Here is a 21,540-nt window from a genome sequence, read left to right on the forward strand (position 1 = left end):
TTACGTGGATAGGTTGGAGAAGCTGGGGTTGTTCTCCCTAGAGCAGAGAAGTTTGAGAGGAGATTTGATAGAGGTGTTCAAAATCATGAGTGGTCTGAACAGAGTGGATAGAGAGAAACTGTTCCCATTGGTGAAAGGATTGAAAATCAGAGGACATAGATTTAAGGTGATTGGCAAAAGAACCAAAGGCAACATGAGGAAATACTTTTTTACGCAGCGAGCGGTTAGGATCTGGAATGCACTGCCTGAAAGGGTGGTGGAGGCAGACTCAATCATGGCTTTCAAAATGGAATTGGATAAGTACCTGTAGGAAATAAATTTGCAGGGCTCCGGGGAAAGGGCGGGGAAGAATGGGACTAGCTTAAGTGCTCTTGCAGAGAGCTGGCATGGGCTCGACGAGCCAAATGGCCTCCTTCCGTGCTGTAACCATTCCATAATTCTATCTGTTGGAATGTGCATACTGGAATGAAGAGAAATTTGAAAAAAAGTGTCCGAGTATGTGGAACGTAGAAAGAAACATTAATAGGGACCAGAGATTCAGTCAAATGTTGCCCAGGACCATACGAGGACACAGCAAGAGGAAACCCATTAGACTGGATCTCAGAGGGAGGTGCAAACCCTTGCCCAGTGTGCAATCACTCTAATTTCCAGTCACAGTAGGGTCGATGATATTCTATTCCCAAGGACTTTCCAGACAGCAAGACACTGGAAGTGGAATTTAGCCTTGGAAGGTTGGCAGTCATTTTGGAAAATATTATTCCATATCTCTCATTTGTTAGCTCCGAAATTGATGCTGTGTTAGCAATGATTTTCATTTGAGAAAATGGAAGGGACTTGGAGGCACAGGATATTGCAAATCAAAACTACAACCAGACAGGCTCAATCCCTTTAAGTGAAAACTAAACTAGAAAATAAAGTCAGTCGAGAAAATCGAATGTTTCCAAGCCATTAGATTGGTGATTGCGACTTGCTCAGCTGAATTTTACTCCTTAATTACCAAGACACCAGATCCTCTGACACCAAAGCCTCCTTGAAAAAGTGCAGCATCCCCACCGACACCTGGGAATCCCCGGCCCAAGACCGTGCAAAGTGGAGGAGAAGCATCCGGGAAGGCACCGAACACCTTGAATCTCTTCGCCGGGAGCACGCGGAAGCCAAGCGCAAACACCGGAAGGAGCGTACGACAACCCAAGTACCCCACCTACCCGTCCCTCCAACCACCGTCTGCCCCACCCGTGACAGAGACTGTAGGTCCCGCATGGGTCGCAGTCACCTGAGAACATTAATGTGGAAGCAAGTCATCCTCGACTCCAAGGAACTGCCTAAGAAGAAGAGACCGTGGTGGGATCACAGTCCGATCCTCCCAGAGACAAATGGACAGGGAACTGGGAAATGCAATGAGAAGCCCAGACAAATATGCTTGGTGCAACATTCTGAGTCGTAGAGTGGTGCAACATGAGCTCACGTCCAAAGTTCCCCATGTAGCGATGCCCTGATTTCAGTCAAAGCATTTGGCAAAGGTTCAAAGCCAGACATTCACATAGAGGGAAGATAAAAACTGGAATGTTGCACTAGAAATGTCATTTTTATGCTTATATATCATTGACACACTATAACATGCATCTTTACTCCAGCCATCCTGCTGTTTCTCAACGTTACTTTATTTCTAATGTGAGATTATCTGAAACCCTCATCCATGTTACCTCTAGACTCGACTATTCCAACACACTCCTGGCTGGCCTCCCACGTTCTACCCTACATAAACTTGAGGGCATCCAAAACTGGGCTGCCAGTGTCCTAACTCGCACCAAGTCCCGCTCACCTTTGTGCTCGCTGACCTTTATTGGCTCCTGGTTAAGCAACGCCTCAATTTCAAAATTCTCATCCTCATTTTCAAATCCCTCCATGGCCTTGCCCCTCCCTATCTCTGTAATGTCCTCCAGCTCCACAACTCGCCCCGAGATATCTGCGCTCCTCTAATTCTGCCCCGATTATAATCGCACAACCATTGGTGGCCGTGCCTTCTGTTGCCCGAGCTCTGGAATTCCCTCCCTAAACCTCTCCACCTCTCTCTCCTCCTTTAAGAAGCTCCTTAAAACCTACCTCTTTGACCAAGCTTTTGGTCACCTGCCCTGATGTGACTCGGTGTCAAATATTTTGTCTTATAACACTGCTGTGAAACACCTTGGGATGTTTTACTACGTTAAAGGCGCTTTATAAATACAAGTTGTTGTTGTTGATATTTACTCTCTGATCTAGTCTCACTGGATAAGACACACTTACATTGATCTTAAACTGGCCATTAGGAGGCATACAACAATAATCTGCATTTGTAAAGCACCTTTAATGCAGTAAAACATCCCAATTACTCTCTCACACATGCTCAGTTGAGAGATACTAACATTCTGGTGCATCAGCGTGCTGAGGTACAGAGTGCTACGATATAGACCGTACCTTCACTTTAGCCAAGTCATCTGGAAGAGGTGCATGTAAGCCTGGTGTGCAGAACTGAGCACCAAACATTGTCTCTTAAGAGAGGCCTCTACAATATACCAAGAAATGTGTTTGCTTCTTCTGGTCACTATAATTTTTGAGTATGTGGAAGCCAACAGGAAACATTACTGGGCATGTCACAGAGGGAAATATTCAGTGCATGTGTTGCCCATGCCCATGAGGACAACAGAATTGTGAGACGCATTAGAAAGACTTAAAGACTTAGATTTATATAGCACCTTTCACGATCAACGGATGTCTCAAAATGCTTTACAGCCAATGAAGTACTTTTGGAGTGTAGTCACTGGTGTAATGTGGGAAACACGACAGCCAATTCACACACAGCAAGCTCCCACAAACAGCAATATGATAATGACCAGATAAACTGTTTTTGTTATGTTGATTGAGGGATAAATATTGGGCAGGACACCGGGGCTAACTCCTTCTTCGAAATAGTGCCATGGGATCTTTTACGTCCACCTGAGGGGGCAGACGGGGCCTCGGTTTAACGTCTCATCCAAAAGACGGCACCTCCAACAGTGCAGCACTCCCTCAGCACTGCACTGGAGTGTCAGTCGAGATTTATGTGCTCATGTCCCTGGAGTGGGACTTCAACCCACAATCTTCTGACTCAGAGGCGAGTGTGCTGCCCACTGAGCCACAGATTAGACTGGATCTCCAAGTGAGATGCAACCGCACCCCCCCTTCCGCTATTGGGATTTTAGATGATGTGATACACTAAATATGGTGGTCTAAATATAGGCCCAGCCCAATCTAAGTTAAGCTGCTCCTTTCATCTTCTTTAGCAGATGTTTGATAACTGTAGATCAAATGAAAAATTGGACTTTATCCCAGGCAATACATAAATGTGATGCAAGTGTACTTTTAGTCGTGACCCCATCACCAGAAAGCTTGGCACAGCTATTGTACCCATTCCCCTCCACCCACCAACAACGTTCTAATATTTGATGTTCTTACACTTCATGAGCGAACAGTCACCTGCTCCTCCTATGCAAATATAAACCCTGGTCTAATACCTCAAAATTCACCAATTGCTGTATCGATCCAGAGATGGTTCAAGGTGTCTTTGCCCCCAATGAATGCTGGGAGAGGGACGCAACCTGAAATTGGCCTTGTATCTCTGGAACCTGAGTTTAGATCCAAGCTGACTTAATCTGACGAGATAATAAACCTCGCTCACACTGAGAGACTGTCTATCTCTCAAAAGGTCACATCTGAAACCAGTCTGGCCAGCCTCCGCTTGGTTCAAAATAGGTGCAAGGGCATTGCACAGAACTGACTGTCTCTTGGCATGACACTGGCAGTCTGAGAGAGTTGCTCAGGAGTCAATGAGGATAATTCACACTCACCCAGCAGGAGGCACTCTTCAGAGATTGGGGTTGAAAGGCTTTTTGGGGATAGGTCAGAAAAACCTCACTGTGCAGCTGGCCTGGAACTACTCGACACTGACAATGGGTGTCAAATGAAGAAAGTTGTTCCATTCTCCAATGCCTCAATTGGATGAGCAGAAATTAGGGCCACATAATGATTTCACTCTGGTATAGAAGGCAGATTCAGCAACATGCAAAGCGGGTCAATTAATCATTTTAAAACCAAGGCTGCCAATGTTTCACCGGATTGGTCATTCACTGGCTAGTTCAGTGGGTTTCACTCTCACCCGAGTCAGAAGGTTGTAGGCTCAAGTCCCACTCCTCAGAATTGAGCACAAAAACCTCGGCTGACACTCCACTGCAGTGCTGAGGGAGCACTGCACTGTCGGAGATGCCGTCTTTCGGATGAGACGTTAAACCGAGATCCTGTCTGCTCTCTCCGGTGGACGTAACAGATCCCTTGACAATATTTCGAAGAGGAGCAGGTGAGTTATCCCCAGTGTCCCAGCCAATATTTATCGCTGAATCAAGATCACTAAAACAGATTATCTGGTCATTATCACATTGCTGTTTGTGGGAGCTTGCTACGGGCAAATTTGCTGCCTCGTTTCCTACATTACAGCAGTGTTACATTTCAAAAAGTACTAGATTGGCTGTAAAGCGCTTTGGGACATCCGGTGGCCGTGAAAGGTGCTATATAAATGCAAGTCTTTCTTTTTCTTTTTATACTGCGAATCATTTATGCCTGGCCAGAGTCGATTGGAATCTTAGCCAGCAGTGCCTGTGTATATACATTTCCTGTAATGATCTTTCACATCATAAATTATTAATTTAGACTTCTGAAAACATAAAGCCGACAGTTAGCACGTGAAGCAATACATTTTTTCAACTCTATACTTAAAAACAACATGATGGCTTATCTGTCACGGAACTCCCTAGCAAGTGTGTGACAACATAATGCTCCAATCAGAACAACAAGGTTTTAATAAAAAAGGATTTGCCTTCTCATTCTGGATTCCCCTCCCGCCCCCCCACCTTGCTTTCCCCCCTCCCCCTCTGTCCAGTAACTGAGCTACTTGGCATGTCACGACATGTGAAACTGAACAGTCCCTGACAGCAGCAGCTTTGCTCAGTTGAATCCAGACAGGGCTTATCCCCGAGCCTAAGTACTGTGGAAGGGGAGCTTTCCCCCTCCCCAGACCTGGCCTGCCAAGCATTGCAAAACTGCTGCAGCCAAATCTAGAGAAATTCACTCTCAAGATCCATAAACTGCAGACCGAAAATAATTGCCCAGTTACGCCAGATAAGCTCCAGGATTTTCCCGTCGATTGCACTTTTTCCTTGGCCACTTTTCCGTGTGTTTTCCTAAATGCAAACACAGCCAGAGCAGGGTACAGAACCAGGTCTGTGTGTAGACTGGGAAATCACTAAGGAGTACAGGAAACATGTGCAAGGTACGTAAATTATATGCACAAATTGAATCAAATGAACAAAACTATAAATCTTTGATTGAAGCATGCTAGGTTTGCCCATTTGTTTTTCGAACTCTTTCTCCCCTCTTGTAGCCACTTCTTTTTGTTCCTTTACCCTTTTTTTATTTCGAGATTTGCCAGCTGCCCTCCAGATCAGGACCAAATGGCAGAGAGAGAGAGTGAGAGAGAGAGAGGAGCAGCCACTCAGAGGCCCTGGTGATAGCGGAGGGTCCAGGACAGACCACAAGGTATGTGGAGGAGACTTCCCAGCAGTCTAATGACGTCAGGATCGACTCCTTTTGAGAACAGCTGGATAAATATCTGGTTCAGAATGGGATTGAAGGTTAGAAAGATAAGTATAGGCATAGATAATCAAATACTCGATCGGGCACGATGATTCTTATACTGTTGGGATCAAGAACATCATCGGTGGAATGCAACTGGCCAAAGCTGATATTTTAAAATGTTGTTTTAGGGATGTGGACGCAGTGGCAAGACCTCATTTATTGCCTGTAAGGCACTTTGGGACATCCGGTGGTAGTGAAAGAAAGACTTGCATTTATATAGCACCTTTCACAACCACCGGACGTCTCCAATCGCTTTACAGCCAATGAGGTACTTTTGGAGTGTAGTCACTGTTGTAATGTAGGAAACGCGGCAGCCAATTTTCACACAGCAAGCTCCCACAAACAGCAATGTGATAATGACCAGATAATCTGTTTTTTCTATTATGTTGATTGAGGGATAAATATTGGTCAGGACAACTCCCCTGCTCTTCTTCAAAATAGTGCCATGGGATCTTTTACATCCACCTGAGAGGGCAGACGGGACCTTGGTTTTAACTTCTGATCCGAAAGACGGCACCTTTGAAACATAGAAACATAGAAAATAGGTGCAGGAGTAGGCCATTCGGCCCTTCTAGCCTGCACCGCCATTCAACGAGTTCATGGCTGAACATGCAACTTCAGTACCCCATTCCTGCTTTCTCACCATACCCCTTGATTCCCCTAGTAGTAAGGACTTCATCTAACTCCTTTTTGAATATATTTAGTGAATTGGCCTCAACAACTTTCTGTGGTAGAGAATTCCACAGGTTCACCACTCTCTGGGTGAAGAAATTCCTCCTCATCTCGGTCCTAAATGGCTTACCCCTTATCCTTAGACTGTGTCCCCTGGTTCTGGACTTCCCCAACATTGGGAACATTCTTCCTGCATCTAACCTGTCTAACCCCGTCAGAATTTTAAACGTTTCTATGAGGTCCCCTCTCATTCTTCTGAACTCCAGTGAATACAAGCCCAGTTGATCCAGTTTTTCTTGATAGGTCAGTCCCGCCATCCCGGGAATCAGTCTGGTGAACCTTCGCTGCACTCCCTCAATAGCAAGAATGTCCTTCCTCAGGTTAGGAGACCAAAACTGTACACAATACCCCAGGTGTGGCCTCACCAAGGCCCTGTACAACTGTAGCAACACCTCCCTGCCCCTGTACTCAAATCCCCTCGCTATGAAGGCCAACATGCCATTTGCTTTCTTAACCGCCTGCTGTACCTGCATGCCAACCTTCAATGACTGATGTACCATGACACCCAGGTCTCGTTGCACCTCCCCTTTTCCTAATCTGTCACCATTCAGATAATAGTCTGTCTCTCTGTTTTTACCACCAAAGTGGATAACCTCACATTTATCCACATTATACTTCATCTGCCATGCATTTGCCCACTCACCTAACCTATCCAAGTCGCTCTGCAGCCTCATAGTATCCTCCTCGCAGCTCACACTGCCACCCAACTTAGTGTCATTCGCAAATTTGGAGATACTACATTTAATCCCCTCGTCTAAATCATTAGTATACAGTGTAAACAGCTGGGGCCCCAGCACAGAACCTTGCGGTACCCCACTAGTCACTGCCTGCCATTCTGAAAAGTCCCCATTTACTCCTACTCTTTGCTTCCTGCCTGACAACCAGTTCTCAATCCATGTCAGCACACTACCCCCAATCCCATGTGCTTTAACTTTGCACATTAATCTCTTGTGTGGGACCTTGTCGAAAGCCTTCTGAAAGTCCAAATATACCACATCAACTGGTTCTCCCTTGTCCACTCTACTGGAAACATCCTCAAAAAATTCCAGAAAATCTGTCAAGCATGATTTCTCTTTCACAAATCCATGCTGACTTGGACCTATCATATCACCTCTTTCCAAATGCACTGACAGTGCAGCGCTCCCTCAGCACTGCACTGGAGTGTCAGCACAGATTTTTTTTTGTGTGTGCTCAAGTCCCTGGCTTCTGACTCAGAAGCGAGTGTGCTACCAACTGAGCCACAGCTGACACTGAATAGGCAACACAAAGAGCGTGAAGAGGTCAAGCGCTGGCAGCAAAAAGGAGCGCGCGGCAAACCAGCCCCACCCAGCCCTTCTCTCGACAAATATCTGTCCCACCTGTAATAGGGTCTGCGGCTCTCGTATCGGACAGTTCAGCCATCAAAGAACTCACTTTGGAGTGGAAGCAAGTCTTACTCGATTCCGAGGGACTGCTTATGATGATGATGAATAGGCTCGAAATACACACACATACATCTTTTGTTCTTTCAGTGGATATGGGGTCGGGGGGGGGGGGGGGGGCTGCGGATGATTCAACTCTGTTTACATTGATTGCTTAACAATTGTTAAAAGACACAAAGCCCATCCAGGTGATAAAAATAATTAATATTAGTCACCCAGCTATCGTGTCAGGGGAGCCTGTGAGCAAGACTCTGGCAGCCCAGCAATGGTCTGAAGAAGTGCGCAAAATGCCGCAGTCAGGCTTCTGATCAAACTGCTCTTATTCCTTTGAACCCTATTTTGTTAGGCCCGTGCAAGCATTTCTTTAGGCTGCAGCTGCAGCTTTGAGAACTCCACTATGGAAGGATATAGAACCAATGGAGAAGGTGAAATGCAGGTTGTTCCCGTGGATGAGGGGGTTACGGTTATGAAGGCAGACACGGTTTCTTCACTAAGAGTTGAAGCCGGTTGAAGGGTGACCTGATAATGATCCTCAAGGTTGATGAGGGGGTCATGAAGCAGAATCCATCAACTTTAAAAAAAAAAATTAAATTAGGTAATGGCTTGAAAAAGAATAAACAGGGTACAGGAAGCAGGCGGGGAAAGAGCAATTAGGCTCGGTGGCTGGTGTCAGCTGTGGCTCAGTGGTAGCACCCTCGCCTCTGAGTCCAAAGGTTGTGGGTTCAAGTCCCACTTCAGAGACTCAAGCACATAATCCAGGCTGACACTCCAGTGCAGTGCTGAGGGAGCGCTGCACTGTCGGAGGTGCTGTCTTTCTGATGATATGTTAAACCGAGGCCCTGTCTGCCCTCTCAGGTGGATGTAAAAGATCCCATGACACTATTTTGAAGAAGAGCGGGATAATTTGCCTGGAGTCCTGGAAAAGGTTTCCTATTAGCACGTGGCGTCTCGAGGTCCCACACAGCAGGTGCGCTGGCTTCACAATGCAAAAAAACCACACGCGCAGCCCGTTGAAGGGGAACATCCTGGGCATCATTTTACAAAACAAATTTAAGACAGAGATAGACAGTTTCTTAACCGATAAGGGAATAAGGAGTTATGGGGAGTGGGCAGGGAAGTGGACCCGAGTCCATGATCGGATCAGCTATGATCGTCTTAAATGGCGGAGCAGGCTCGAGGGGCCGTATGGCCTACTCCTGTTCCTATTTCTTACGTTCTTATATTTATCTCACTGCTGTTTCTGGCAACTTGCTCTGTGCAAAATTGGCTGCCGCATTTCCTACATTACAACAGTGACTACACTTCAGAAACAACTTCATTGGCTATTATGCAGTTTCAGACATCCGGAGATTGTGAAAGAAATGCGAGTCTTTCTTTCTTTGTTAATCTGTTGTGGTGGAGTTGGTTGAGATATGACTGTTGGCCCGCACACCAGGACAACTCTGCTCTTTTTCAAAAAAAAGAGTTGAAATCTTTTGCGTACACCTGTATAAGCAGACGGTGCCTTGTTCCAACATCTCATCTGAAAAACGATAATGCTGCACTCTATCCGTACGCCACTGAAGTATCAGTCATGTTATGTGTTCAAAGGGCTAGAACTTGCAACCTTATGACTTCAGAAGTGCTACTAAACTGGGCAAATGTTATATATGTCAGCTGTGGCTCAGAGGGTTGCACTCTCATCTCCGAGTCACTAGGTTGTGGATGCACTCCAGGGACTTGAGCACATAAATCTAGTCTGACACTCCAGTGCAATACTGAGGGAGCGCTGCACTGTCGGAGATGCCGTCTTTCGGATGAGATGTTAAATCGAGACGCCAAATGCTCTCTCAGGTGGACGTAAAAGATCCCGTGGCACCATTTCGACGAAGAGCAGGGCAGTTATCCCCGGTGTTCTGGCCAATATTTATCCCTTAATCAACACCCAAAACAGATTATCTGGTCATTATCACATTGCTGTTTGTGGGTGCTTGCTGTGTGCAAATTGACTGCCGCGTTTCGCACATTACAACTGCACTTCAAAAAGTACTTCATTGGCTGTAAAGCGCTTTGGGTTGTCCAATGGACATGAAAGGCATTATATAAATCCAAGTCCTTCTTTCTAGAGCGCCTGTGGTCGTGAAATAGGCTAAAGCGGCGGCCATGGGCAGCATGGAGGCCGCGACCTGTGAGGGAACATCAGCGGCAGGTAGGGGCCATAAAAGGAGCGGCGAGTGGCGGCCATGGGCAGCATGGCGGCAGGCCACTACAAGGTACAGCGCGAGCTGGTGCAGGAGTTTGATGGCTGTGAAGAGTCCATCAAGGTCCAGGTCGGTGATTGGAGCGTGGGCAGATACAGCAGGAGCGGTGAGGTCGGGGCGAAGGAGCGGCGAGAGACTGTAGAGGAACATGATCGGGGCCCAGGGGAGGCGCGAGTTCGGGGCCAGGGGCCCAGCGGCAGCACGGGCCAGCCCACACTGCAATATGTGAGCGCACTAGGTCCGTACAGCAGAGCAGGTCTCCAGTTGTCTTGGGTAATCCTTGCCACTGGACCAAGACCAAGCTCTGTCAAGCCCGTGTGGTGGCTGGTGTGCAACAGCCACCCCACGTAAAATAAAATCCACGCACAGGCATCTTCCACCCTTCAGGATGTAGTTCGGGTCCTTCACTGAAACACCTGTGAACTCATCCTTTTTTTGGCGTGGAAGCAAGTCATCCTCGTTTCAAGGGACCACCTATATGGTTGATTGATAAATAGAAGTTATTTCTTTGTAGAATGGGTACTCTGTTTGAACAAGGCGTTTTATTTCTGGGTGATATTTGTCAAGGGAGGAATGTTGGCCAAGTCTCTGGGAGAACTCCCGCTGTTCTTCAGCTGCCTTCGTCGTATTCCAGGGCCGGACTTGGGCTACCAGCTCCCGCTTTATGAGCAGCTGGGGGCAACCGCAAAGTAAACTGGTCGTGAGTGTGGAGGCCGCTGGCTGGGAAGACCCATTCAAAGGAGAGTCCGTGGCCAACAGCCTTCGCGCATCTGGCAAATGTGACAACAACATCTTGTATTTATGTAGCGCCTTTAACGTAGCGAAACGTCCCAAGGCGCTTCACAGGAGTATTATGAGATAGAAAAAAGTTGACACTAAGCAGCATAAGGAGAAATTAGGGCAGATGACCAGAAGTTTGATCAAAGAGGAGGTTTTAAGGAGGGTCTTGAAGGAGCAAATAGAGATAGAGAGGCGGAGAGGTTTAGGCAGGGAGTTCCAGAACTTGGGGCCTAGGCAACAGAAGGCACGGCCACCAATGGTTGAGCGATTATGATCAGGGATGCTCAAGAGGGCAGAATTAGAAGAGCGTAGACATCTCAGGGGGTTGTGGGGGCTAGAGGAGATTGCAGAGATCGGGAGGGGCGGGCCATGGAGGGATCTGAAAACAAGGATGAGAATTTTGGGATTGAAGCGTTGCTTAACCAGGAGCCAATGTAGGTCAGCGAGCACAGGGGTGATGGGTGTGCGGGACTTGGTGCGAGTTAGGACACAAGCAGCCGAGTTTTGGATCACCTCTAGTTTACGTAGGGTAGAATGTGGGAGGCCAGCCAGGAGTGCGTCAAGAGGTAACAAAGACATGGATGAGGGCTTCAGCAGCAAATGAGCTGAGGCAAGGGTGGAGACGGTCGATGTTACGGAGGTGGAAATAGGCGGTCTTAGTAATGCTGCGAATATGTAGGTTGGGTTTTGCTGCTTTGTGGACAATATTTGAGAATCAGAAGCCAGTGAACAACATAAAAGCAGCCTTGAGCAATGGCGTGGGTCTTTAATGCCTGCCTAAAGTGGCAGACAGTACTTATCCTAGAAGGATACAGCACAGGAGGCGGCAATTCGGCCCATTGTGCCTGTGCCGGATCTTTGAAAGAGTTAACCAATCAGTCCTGCTCCCATGCTCTATCACCATAGCCCTTTCATTTTTTTTTTCCTTTTAAAGTATATATCCAATTCCCTTTTGAAAGTTATGTTCAATCTGCTTCCACCACCCTTTCAAGCAGTGTGTTCCAGATCAAAACTCGCTACGTATAAAAATCTCTCCTCCTCTTTTGACTTGATGTCACCTGAAGGACAGCATCTCCACTAATGCTGCACTCCGTTAGGAGTTGTCCGCATGCCCGATAGGAGACTCCCAAAACAAGCGCTCTACTCGGAACTCCGACACAGCAAGCGAGCCCCAGGTGGACAGAGGAAACACTTCAAGGGCACTCATCAAAGCCTCCTTGAACATCCCCACCGACACCTGGGAATCCCTGACCCAAGACAGCGCAAAGTGGAGGAGAAGCATCCGGGAAGGCGCTGAACACCGAGAGCAAGGTGAAGCCCAGCGCAAACAGCGGAAGGAGCGCACGACAACCCAAGCACCTCACCCACCCGTCCTTCCAACCACCGTCTGCCCCACCTGTGACAGAGACTGTAGGTCCCGCGTTGGACTCATCAGTCACCTGAGAACTCATATTAGTGTGGAAGCAAGCAAGTCCTTGACTCCGAGGGACTGCCTAAGAAAAAGACTACTTCAGAACAAGATTGGGAGTGTTTTGGAATCAAGTGCTGGTGGGGGGTGGGGGCCGAGTGGAGGGGCTCGAATCCACTACCAGAGACAAGAGTGAGCCAAGCAGACTCCTAGTGACGTAGATTAAATAACCCACAACTGGGAGGATGTGCTTGAAACGAATGCCCAGTCAGGCATATCACATTTCAAAAAAACAGAGTCAGAGAAAAACAAAAATGCAGGAAATGCATAGCAGGCCTGTCAGCATCTGTGAGGAGTTAACATTTTGGATGTAACCCTTCATCAGACTGACAGCTAAGAGCTAAACAGGCATTTTGTGGAGAGAGAACAGCGAGTGGTGGCGGGGAGGGAGGGGGGGGGGCAGTTGACTAACGGCCCTCAGTACTGCACTGAAATGTCAGCTGGATTATGTACTCGTGTCCCCGGTGCAACGCGTGCACCCACAACCTTCTGGCAGAGTGCAATTTTTTATGGGAGTTATTCAACATCAAACACATTTACATCATAATCAATCATTCCTTCACCAGTTTTTACCTACAGAAATAAAAGTAAAGACATTGACAACGTTGTTATTATTCTGTTATGTCACATAGTACACAACACAGAAACAGGCCATTCGGCCCAACAGGTTCATGCCGGTGTTTATGCTCACCAACAACAACTTTTATTTATATAATGTCTTTAATGTAATAAAATGTCCCAAGGTGCTTCACAGCAGTGTTACAAGAGCCTTATACTGCAGTCTTTCCTCTACCATTTATTAGCTTCAGAAATTAAATCTCAATTTGTCACCCATGACATATATCAATCTATTCAATAGATTTATTTTCTGAAGCTAATAAATGGGAGAGGGAAGACTGGCCAAAAATGCCGTCCTTAAATTATTTTCCGAATAAAAAATCCACAGACTTATAATGCGCTTTTAGTCTATACTTGAAAACTCTTTCAGGTTTATTCTTCTCCCCAAGGCTGGCACATGGAGGTGATGGCTGAGTGCTACAATTTGTTAGAGAAGGGCAAACCCAAGAGGGTTCTCTCCAATGTTCCTGCTAAGTCTTGTTTGGGCGCGCTGCCCCTTTAACAGGCTGTGCGGCCCGTTCAGATTGCAGTGGAATGAATGTTTTTTTAAATTAAAAGCCGGTGAGCGGCCGCGCGGGACCTCCAGAGCACCACGCAACTTAACGGTAACATTGGTTCTCGCTCCGGATGCCGATCTGGCGAACTTTGGTGCAAATGTGTCTGTGTGGATCGCAGAGGAAGAGGAGAGGATTAGGCTCAGTTTTGATTCGCCCACAATGATTAGCCGACAGACATCCACTGTACGCTGAACTAGGAATAATACAGAAGGCAGCTGGGCCCACACAACCCTACGCCAGCAAGGAATCAACCCCTTTGGTAGAGACACGAGAATGGAGAGGGGGCGGGTGGTGGGGGGGACAGTTTAAAAAAACACGGCAGGGAAATAACAAGAATGAAGTAAGCTTCATTTCGGTGTGTTACATGAAGGCGCTTGGATTTGAAAAAAAACTCTGCATTCACCAGACAATCTCCCTTTTACAAGGTGGGCAATTAATCTGTGGCTACATTTTAAGACAGAACAGACTGAAGCTCTTTTCTGTAGTAAACAGAAGGCTGAGGGGATGACCTGATAGAGGACTTTGAAAATGATGGCGTTCAATAGGGTAGATGCATAGAAAATGTTTTCACTTGTTTGCGGCGGGCGGGAGATCCTAAGCTAGGTGCCATAAATGTATGATAGTCACTAATAAATCCAACAGGAAACTCATGAGAAACTTCTTTTCCCCAGAGACTGGTGAGAATGTGGAACGCGCTACAAGGACTAGTTGACGCGAAAGGGGAAGCTAGATAAACACATGAGGGGGAAAGGAATAGCAGGTTATGCTGATAGGGCGAGATGAAGTAGGGTGGGAGGAGTCTCGTGTGGAGCATAAACACCAGCATGGACCAGTTACATAAGAACATAAGAATTAGGAGCAGGAGTAGGCCATTCGGCCCCTCGAGCCTGCTCTGCCATTCAATGAGATCATGGCTGATCTTCTACCTCAACTCCATTTCCATGCACTTTTCCATATCCCTTGATTCCCTTAATACACAAAGGTCTACTGATCTCCGTCTTGAATATACACAACGACTGAGACTCCACAGCCCTCTGGGGTAGAGAATTCCAAAGATTCACCACCCTCTGAGTGAAGAAATTTCTCCCCATCTCAGTCCTAAATGGCCGACCCCATATTCTGAGACTGTGACCCCTGGTTCTAGACTCCCCAGGCAGAGGAAACATCCTCACTGCATCTACCCTGGTAAGCCCTGTAAGAATGTTGTATGTTTCAATGAGATCACCTCTCATTCTTCTAAACTCCAGAGAATATAGGCCTAGTCTACTCAATCTCTCCTTATAGGACAACCCCCCCATCCCAGGAATCAGTCTGGTGAACCTTCGTTGCAATCCCTCTATGGCAAATATATCCTTCCTTAGGTAAGGAGACCAAAACTGTACATAATACTCCAGATGCGGTCTCACCAGGACCCTATATAATTGCAGTAGGATGCCTTTACTCTTTGACTTAAATTCTCTCGTAATAAAGGCCAACATACCATTTGCTTTCTTAATTGCTTGCTGTACCTGCATGTTAACTTTCAGTGATTCGTGTACAAGGACACCCAGGTCCCTCTGAACACCAACGTTTCCCAATCTCTCTCCATTTAAAAAATACTCTGGTTTTCTATTTTTCCTACCAAAGTGGATAACTTCACATTTCTCCACATTATATTCCATTTGCCATGTTCTTGCCCATTTAGTTAGCCTGTCTATAACCCCTTGAAGCCTCTTTGCATCCTCCTCACCACTTACATTCCCACCGAGCTTTGTATCATCAGCAAACGTGGATATATTACATTTGGGCCGAATGGCCTGTTGCTGTACTGTAAATTCTATGTAATTTTGCTTGATTTTATTCACAGTGTCATCAGAAGACAAGTGAAGGGACTTTCCCTTCCCTAGCCGGGTCACCAAGACCAACGGCAGTGCCCGATCACCGAGAGCAGCCAACTCGCCCCGAGGCACAGTTACACAGGCCCTTGCGGACGGTCGTGCAGGCTCCCTCACCGGCATAGTTGACCCACAGCACTCTTTGAATCCTGGTGAAATATCCAACCATTTGGGCCGGCGGGAGCAGTGAGCGGGAGTTAGCCATTTAAACACAAGAGAGCTGGCGCCCAATTACCTTCCTCCCGCAATCCAAACTAAACAAGCCGGGTGTTGGTAAAATACCTGGAGACCAGGGATCAACAACAACTCACATTTATATACTGCCTTTAACGTAGGAAAAACATCCCAAGGCACTTCATCGGAGCGTTCTCAAACAAAATTTTACACCGAGTCACGTAAGGCGGTTTTAGGACAGACTTGGTCAAAGAGATAGGTTTTAAGCAGTGTCTTAAAGGAGAAGAGAGGCAGAGAGGGTTACGGAAGGTATTCCAGAGCTTAGGGCCTCGGCAGCTGAAGGCACGGCCACCAATGGTGGATTGGTTAAAATCGCCGATGCGGAAGAGGCCAGATTTGGAGGAGCGTAGAGATCTCAGGGGGTTGTGGGGCTGGAAGAGGTTACAGAGATAAGGAGGGAGCGAGACCCATGGAGGGATTTGAAAACAAGGATGAGAATTTTAAAACTCGGGAACTCTCCTGGCTCAGTGAACCGACCGACCAATTACCCTTACCCAATGAACCAACCTCCTCTATTTTTAATTAAAAGCCTCATTCTGGAGAAGGTGCCAACCTCTCCCCACAAAAAGCATCAGTCGCTTCCAATATGCAGGCTCCCAGTCTCCACATGAAGCCATTCTAATGTTAATTCTCAAATCAAGTGTTATACATTAAAGTGTGGTTTAAAAGAAGAATTTCGACTCGTTTACACCAGCCGGCACACAGAGACTGCCACGCATCTGCATTAGTCCTTATTGCGTCCATTAACCACTTTTGGAGGGGTCACCTTCTGAAACTGTATTCCACATTAAGGGATCAGACTGCTACTCTCTCGACTGGTCAACCAACTGTCCACCACTCCGTGTCGATTCGACGAGCAGATTACCGTGAAACCGCAATCATCCAGACTTCTGAGTTTCACAGAAAAATCGGGAGTGGAAGATAAACGGCCATAATCCCACGTCATAAAGTCAGAATTTGGGCTTGCTGCATATTTTCATATTTAATCTTAATTAATACTCAGCTTTGCTGTGATGTTGGAATGGCAAAGTCGGGTTTGATGAGCTACACGGCTGGAAGCTTTCCATTTATCGTCACATTCCCTCCGTGCCCTTCTTTCCGATTCCCGCAGAGGTACGGCTCCTTGGGGACCAGCAGCCCTCCAGCACACGCCGTGAACTGGCCACTCTTTGTGCTGGATTTTCGTTTGGAGGCTTCTCGGGCGCTACTGACGGCAAATTTTGCGCCGGAAATGGTTTGTGACGGCAGCCAACAAATTCGGTCGCTGTGCCCAGAGTGTGGAGTGGAGCGTTGAGGGAGGCGTTCCACACCTCTCTTAGGCACTGAAAATCCGTTCAAAAATTCTCATCCTCATCCCTTCATGGCCTTGGCCCCTCCCCCTCCCTGTAACCTCCTTCATCTCTACAACCACTCCTCAGAACTATCTCTTCCTGACGGGGCCTCTTGTGCATTCCCTCTTCCCCACCACTGGCGGCCTTACCTTTAGCCGCCACAGTCCCACGCTCTGAAATCCCCACCGAAACCATTCTGCCTCTCCACCGAGAGACAGACTATTATCTGAATGGTGACAGATTAGGAAAAGGGGAGGTGCAACGAGACCTGGGTGTCATGGTACATCAGTCATTGAAGGTTGGCATGCAGGTACAGCAGGCGGTTAAGAAAGCAAATGGCATGTTGGCCTTCATAGCGAGGGGATTTGAGTACAGGGGCAGGGAGGTGTTGCTACAGTTGTACAGGGCCTTGGTGAGGCCACACCTGGAGTAGTGTGTACAGTTTTGGTCTCCTAACCTGAGGAAGGACATTCTTGCTATTGAGGGAGTGCAGCGAAGGTTCACCAGACTGATTCCCGGGATGGCGGGACTGACCTATCAAGAAAGACTGGATCAACTGGGCTTGTATTCACTGGAGTTCAGAAGAATGAGAGGGGACCTCATAGAAACCTTTAAAATTCTGACGGGTTTAGACAGGTTAGATGCAGGAAGAATGTTGGGGAAGTCCAGAACCAAGGGTCACAGTCTAAGGATAAGGGGTAAGCCATTTAGGACTGAGATAAGGAGGAACTTCTTCACCCAGAGAGTGGTGAACCTGTGGAATTCTCTACCACAGAAAGTTGTTGAGGCCAATTCACTAAATATATTCAAAAAGGAGTTAGATGAAGTCCTTACTACTAGGGGATCAAGGGGTATGGCGAGAAAGCAGGAATGGGGTACTGAAGTTGCACGTTCAGCCATGAACTCATTGAATGGCGGTGCAGGCTAGAAGGGCCGAATGGCCTACTCCTGCACCTATTTTCTATGTTTCTATGTCTAAGACGCTCCTTAAAACCTAGTTCATTGACCAAACTTTTGGTCATCTGTCCTAATGTCTTCTTATGTGGTTCGGTGTCAAATTTTAATTGATAACATGCCTGTGAAAACACCTTGGGACGTTTTACTCCATTAAAGGTGATATAAATACAAGTTGCTGTTGTTGGTAGTGTTAGTACAGTTTCTGCTCCTTTGACACATGTTCAGTTTGAACTTTCCCAAAACGGAGGCTGTGTGGAATCTCGGTGTCCTCTCCACTTCACATCATTGTCCGTGTTTGTCCTAAGTCAAGAATCGTTTCATTTCTGAATGTTTATTTTTAATTCTGTGATGTCTCCAATGCCTTCTTTCCCAAATCCTTCTCCCGATAATCCTTTCGCTCTATTCTCTTCCTCCTTTCCTGAAGGTGTTGACCCCTTGCTGAGGGTCCATAGACGAAAAATACCCTCGGGTATCTTACCCAGGTGCCCGTTCACGACAGGCAAGTCCAGGTGGTGAGTGTAGACAGACTATGCTATCACGGGGAGAACATTCACAGATAGTCTAAACCTATCCTCGCCCACACACGCGCACTCCCAGCAAGCGTTGACGGAGCAGTAGCAGATTTTGCCTCTCTCTATCCTGTGGACATGGAAAGAAAGACTTGGATTTATATAAGAACATAAGAAATAGGAGCAGGAGTAGGCCATACGGCCCCTCAAGCCTGTTCCGCCATTTTATACGATCTTGGCTGATCCGATCATGGACTCAGGTCCATTTCCCTGCACGTTCTCCATAACCCCTTATCGTTTTTTTTTAAACTGGCTATATCTGACTTAAATTTATTCAATGTCCCAGCTTCCACAGCTATCTGAGGCAGTGAATTCCACAGATTTACAATCCTCTGAGAAAAGAAATTTCTCCTCATCTCAGTTTTAAATGGACGGCCCCTTATTCTAAGATGATGCCCCCTAGTTCTAGTCTTCCCCATCAGTGGAAACATCCTCTCTGCATCCACCGTGTCAAGCCCCCTCATAATCTTATACGTTTAGATAAGATCACCTCTCATTCTTCTGAATTCCAGTGAGTAGAGGCCCAACCTACTCAACCTTTCCTCATAGGTCAACCCCCTCATCTCTGGAATCAACTTAGTGAACCTCCTCTGAACTGCCTCCAAAGCAAGTATATCCTTTGGTAAATATGGAAACCAAAACTGCACGCAGTATTCCAGGTGTGGCCTGTATAACTGTAGCAAGACTTCCCTGCTTTTATACTCCATCCCCTTTCCAATAAAGGCCAAGATTCCATTGGCTTTCCTGATCACTTGCTGTCCCTGCATACTAACCTTTCGTGTTTCATGCAAAAGTACCCCCAGGTCCCGCTGTACTGCAGCACTTTGCAACCTTTCTCCATTTAAATAATATCTTGCTCTTTGATCGTTTTCTGCCAAAGTGCATGACCTCACACGTTCCAACATTATACTCCATCTGCCAAATTTTTGCCCACTCATTTAGCCTATCTATGCCCTTTTGCAGATTTTGTGTGTCCGCCTCACACACTGCTTTTCCTCCCATCTTTGTATCGTCAGCAAACTTGGCTACGTTACACTCGGTCCCTTCTTCCAAGTCGTTAATACAGATTGTAAATAGTTGGTGTCCCAGCACTGATCCCTGCGGCACCCCACTAGTTACTGGTTGCCAACCAGAGAATGAACCATTTATCCCTACTCTCTGTTTTCTGTTAGTTAGCCAATCCTCTATCCATGCTAATATATTACCCCCAACCCCGTGAACTTTTATCTTGTGCAGTAACCTTTTATGTGTCACTTTGTCAAATGCCTTCTAGATGTCTAAATACACCACATCCACTGGTTCCCCTTTATCCACCCTGTTCATTACACCCTGAAAGAATTCCAGTAAATTTGTCAAACATGACTTTCCCCTTCATAAATCCATGCTGACTCTGCCTGACCGAATTATGCTTTTCCAAATGTCCTGCTACTATTTCTTTAACAATGGTCTCCAACATTTTCCCAACCACAGATATATAGCACCTTTCACGACCGCCGGACGTCTCAAAGCATTTTACAGCCAATTAAGTACTTTTTTGAAGTGTCGTCACTGTTGCAATGTTGGAAACGCTGCAGCCATTTGCGCACAAGCAAACTCCCATAAACAGCAATGTGATGACGACCAGATAATCTGTTTTTTTGTTATGATGATTGAAGGATAAATATTGACCAGGACACCGAGGTTGTGATGGGCACTATATAAATGCAAGGTTTTTTTTTTTAGGGAGCCTGGGTAAGATTTGCACTTTGACACAGTATCCCATGTAACTGCTAATGTGTTAGGGAATTCCAGAAGCTATGCAAATGTCCAAAATAAGAAAGATTTGCATTTATATAGTGTCTTTTACAACCACCGGACATCTCAAAACGCTTTACAGCCAGGTGAAGTAAATTTGTGGCCACTGTTGTAATGTGGGAAACGCGGCAGCCAATTTGCGCACAGCAAGCTCCCACAAACAGCAATGTGATAATGACCAGATAATCAGTTTTTAGTGATGTAGATGGATGGATAAATATTGGCCAGGACACCAGGAATAACTCCCATGCTCTTCTTCGAAATAGTGCCATGGGATCTTTTACGTCCACCTGAGAGAGCAGACGGGGCCTCGGTTTAATGTCTCATCTGAAAGACGACAACAATTGTACATTCCTGTCTGGCATAAAAATAAAAAAGGGAAGGTGGCTCAACCGTGGCTATCAAGCGAAATCAGGGATAGTATTAAAGCCAAGGAAGTGGCATACAAATTGGCCAGAAATAGCAGCGAACCCGGGGACTGGGAGAAATTTAGAACTCAGCAGAGGAGGACAAAGGGTTTGATTAGAGCAGGGAAAATGGAGTACGAGAAGAAGCTTGCAGGGAACATTAAGGCGGATTGCAAAAGTTTCTATAGATATGTAAAGAGAAAAAGGTTAGTAAAGACAAACGTAGGTCCCCTGCAGTCAGAATCAGGGGAAGTCATAACGGGGAACAAAGAAATGGCGGACCAATTGAACAAGTACTTTGGTTCGGTATTCACTGAGGAGGACACAAACAACCTTCCGGATATAAAAGGGGTCGGAGGGTCTAGTAAGGAGGAGGAACTGAGGGAAATCCTTATTAGTCAGGAAATTGTGTTAGGGAAATTGATGGGATTGAAGGCCGATAAATCCCCAGGGCCTGATGGACTGCATCCCAGAGTACTTAAGGAGGTGGCCTTGGAAATAGTGGATGCATTGACAGTCATTTTCCAACATTCCATTGACTCTGGATCAGTTCCTATGGAGTGGAGGGTAGCCAATGTAACCCCACTTTTTAAAAAAGGAGGGAGAGAGATAACAGGGAATTATAGACCAGTCAGCCTGACATCGGTAGTGGGTAAAATGATGGAATCAATTATTAAGGATGTCATAGCAGTGCATTTGGAAAGAGGTGATATGATAGGTCCAAGTAAGCATGGATTTGTGAAAGGGAAATCATGCTTGACAAATCTTCTGGAATTTTTTGAGGATGTTTCCAGTAGAGTTGACAAGGGAGAACCAGTTGATGTGGTATATTTGGACTTTCAGAAGGCTTTCGAC

The 21,540-nt window shown here is 46.5% G+C and overlaps 1 protein-coding gene across 3 annotated transcripts in view; it reads right to left on the reverse strand.

The window, feature by feature from the left end:
• gse1b (Gse1 coiled-coil protein b) overlaps nt 1-21,540 on the reverse strand; it is a 643,131-nt gene that overhangs the window by 604,836 nt on the left and 16,755 nt on the right. The gene's annotated exons all lie outside the window — the stretch shown is intronic.

The sequence above is a fragment of the Pristiophorus japonicus genome, chromosome 13, assembly GCF_044704955.1.
Source record: "Pristiophorus japonicus isolate sPriJap1 chromosome 13, sPriJap1.hap1, whole genome shotgun sequence".
NCBI classification, from domain to species: Eukaryota; Metazoa; Chordata; class Chondrichthyes; family Pristiophoridae; genus Pristiophorus; species Pristiophorus japonicus.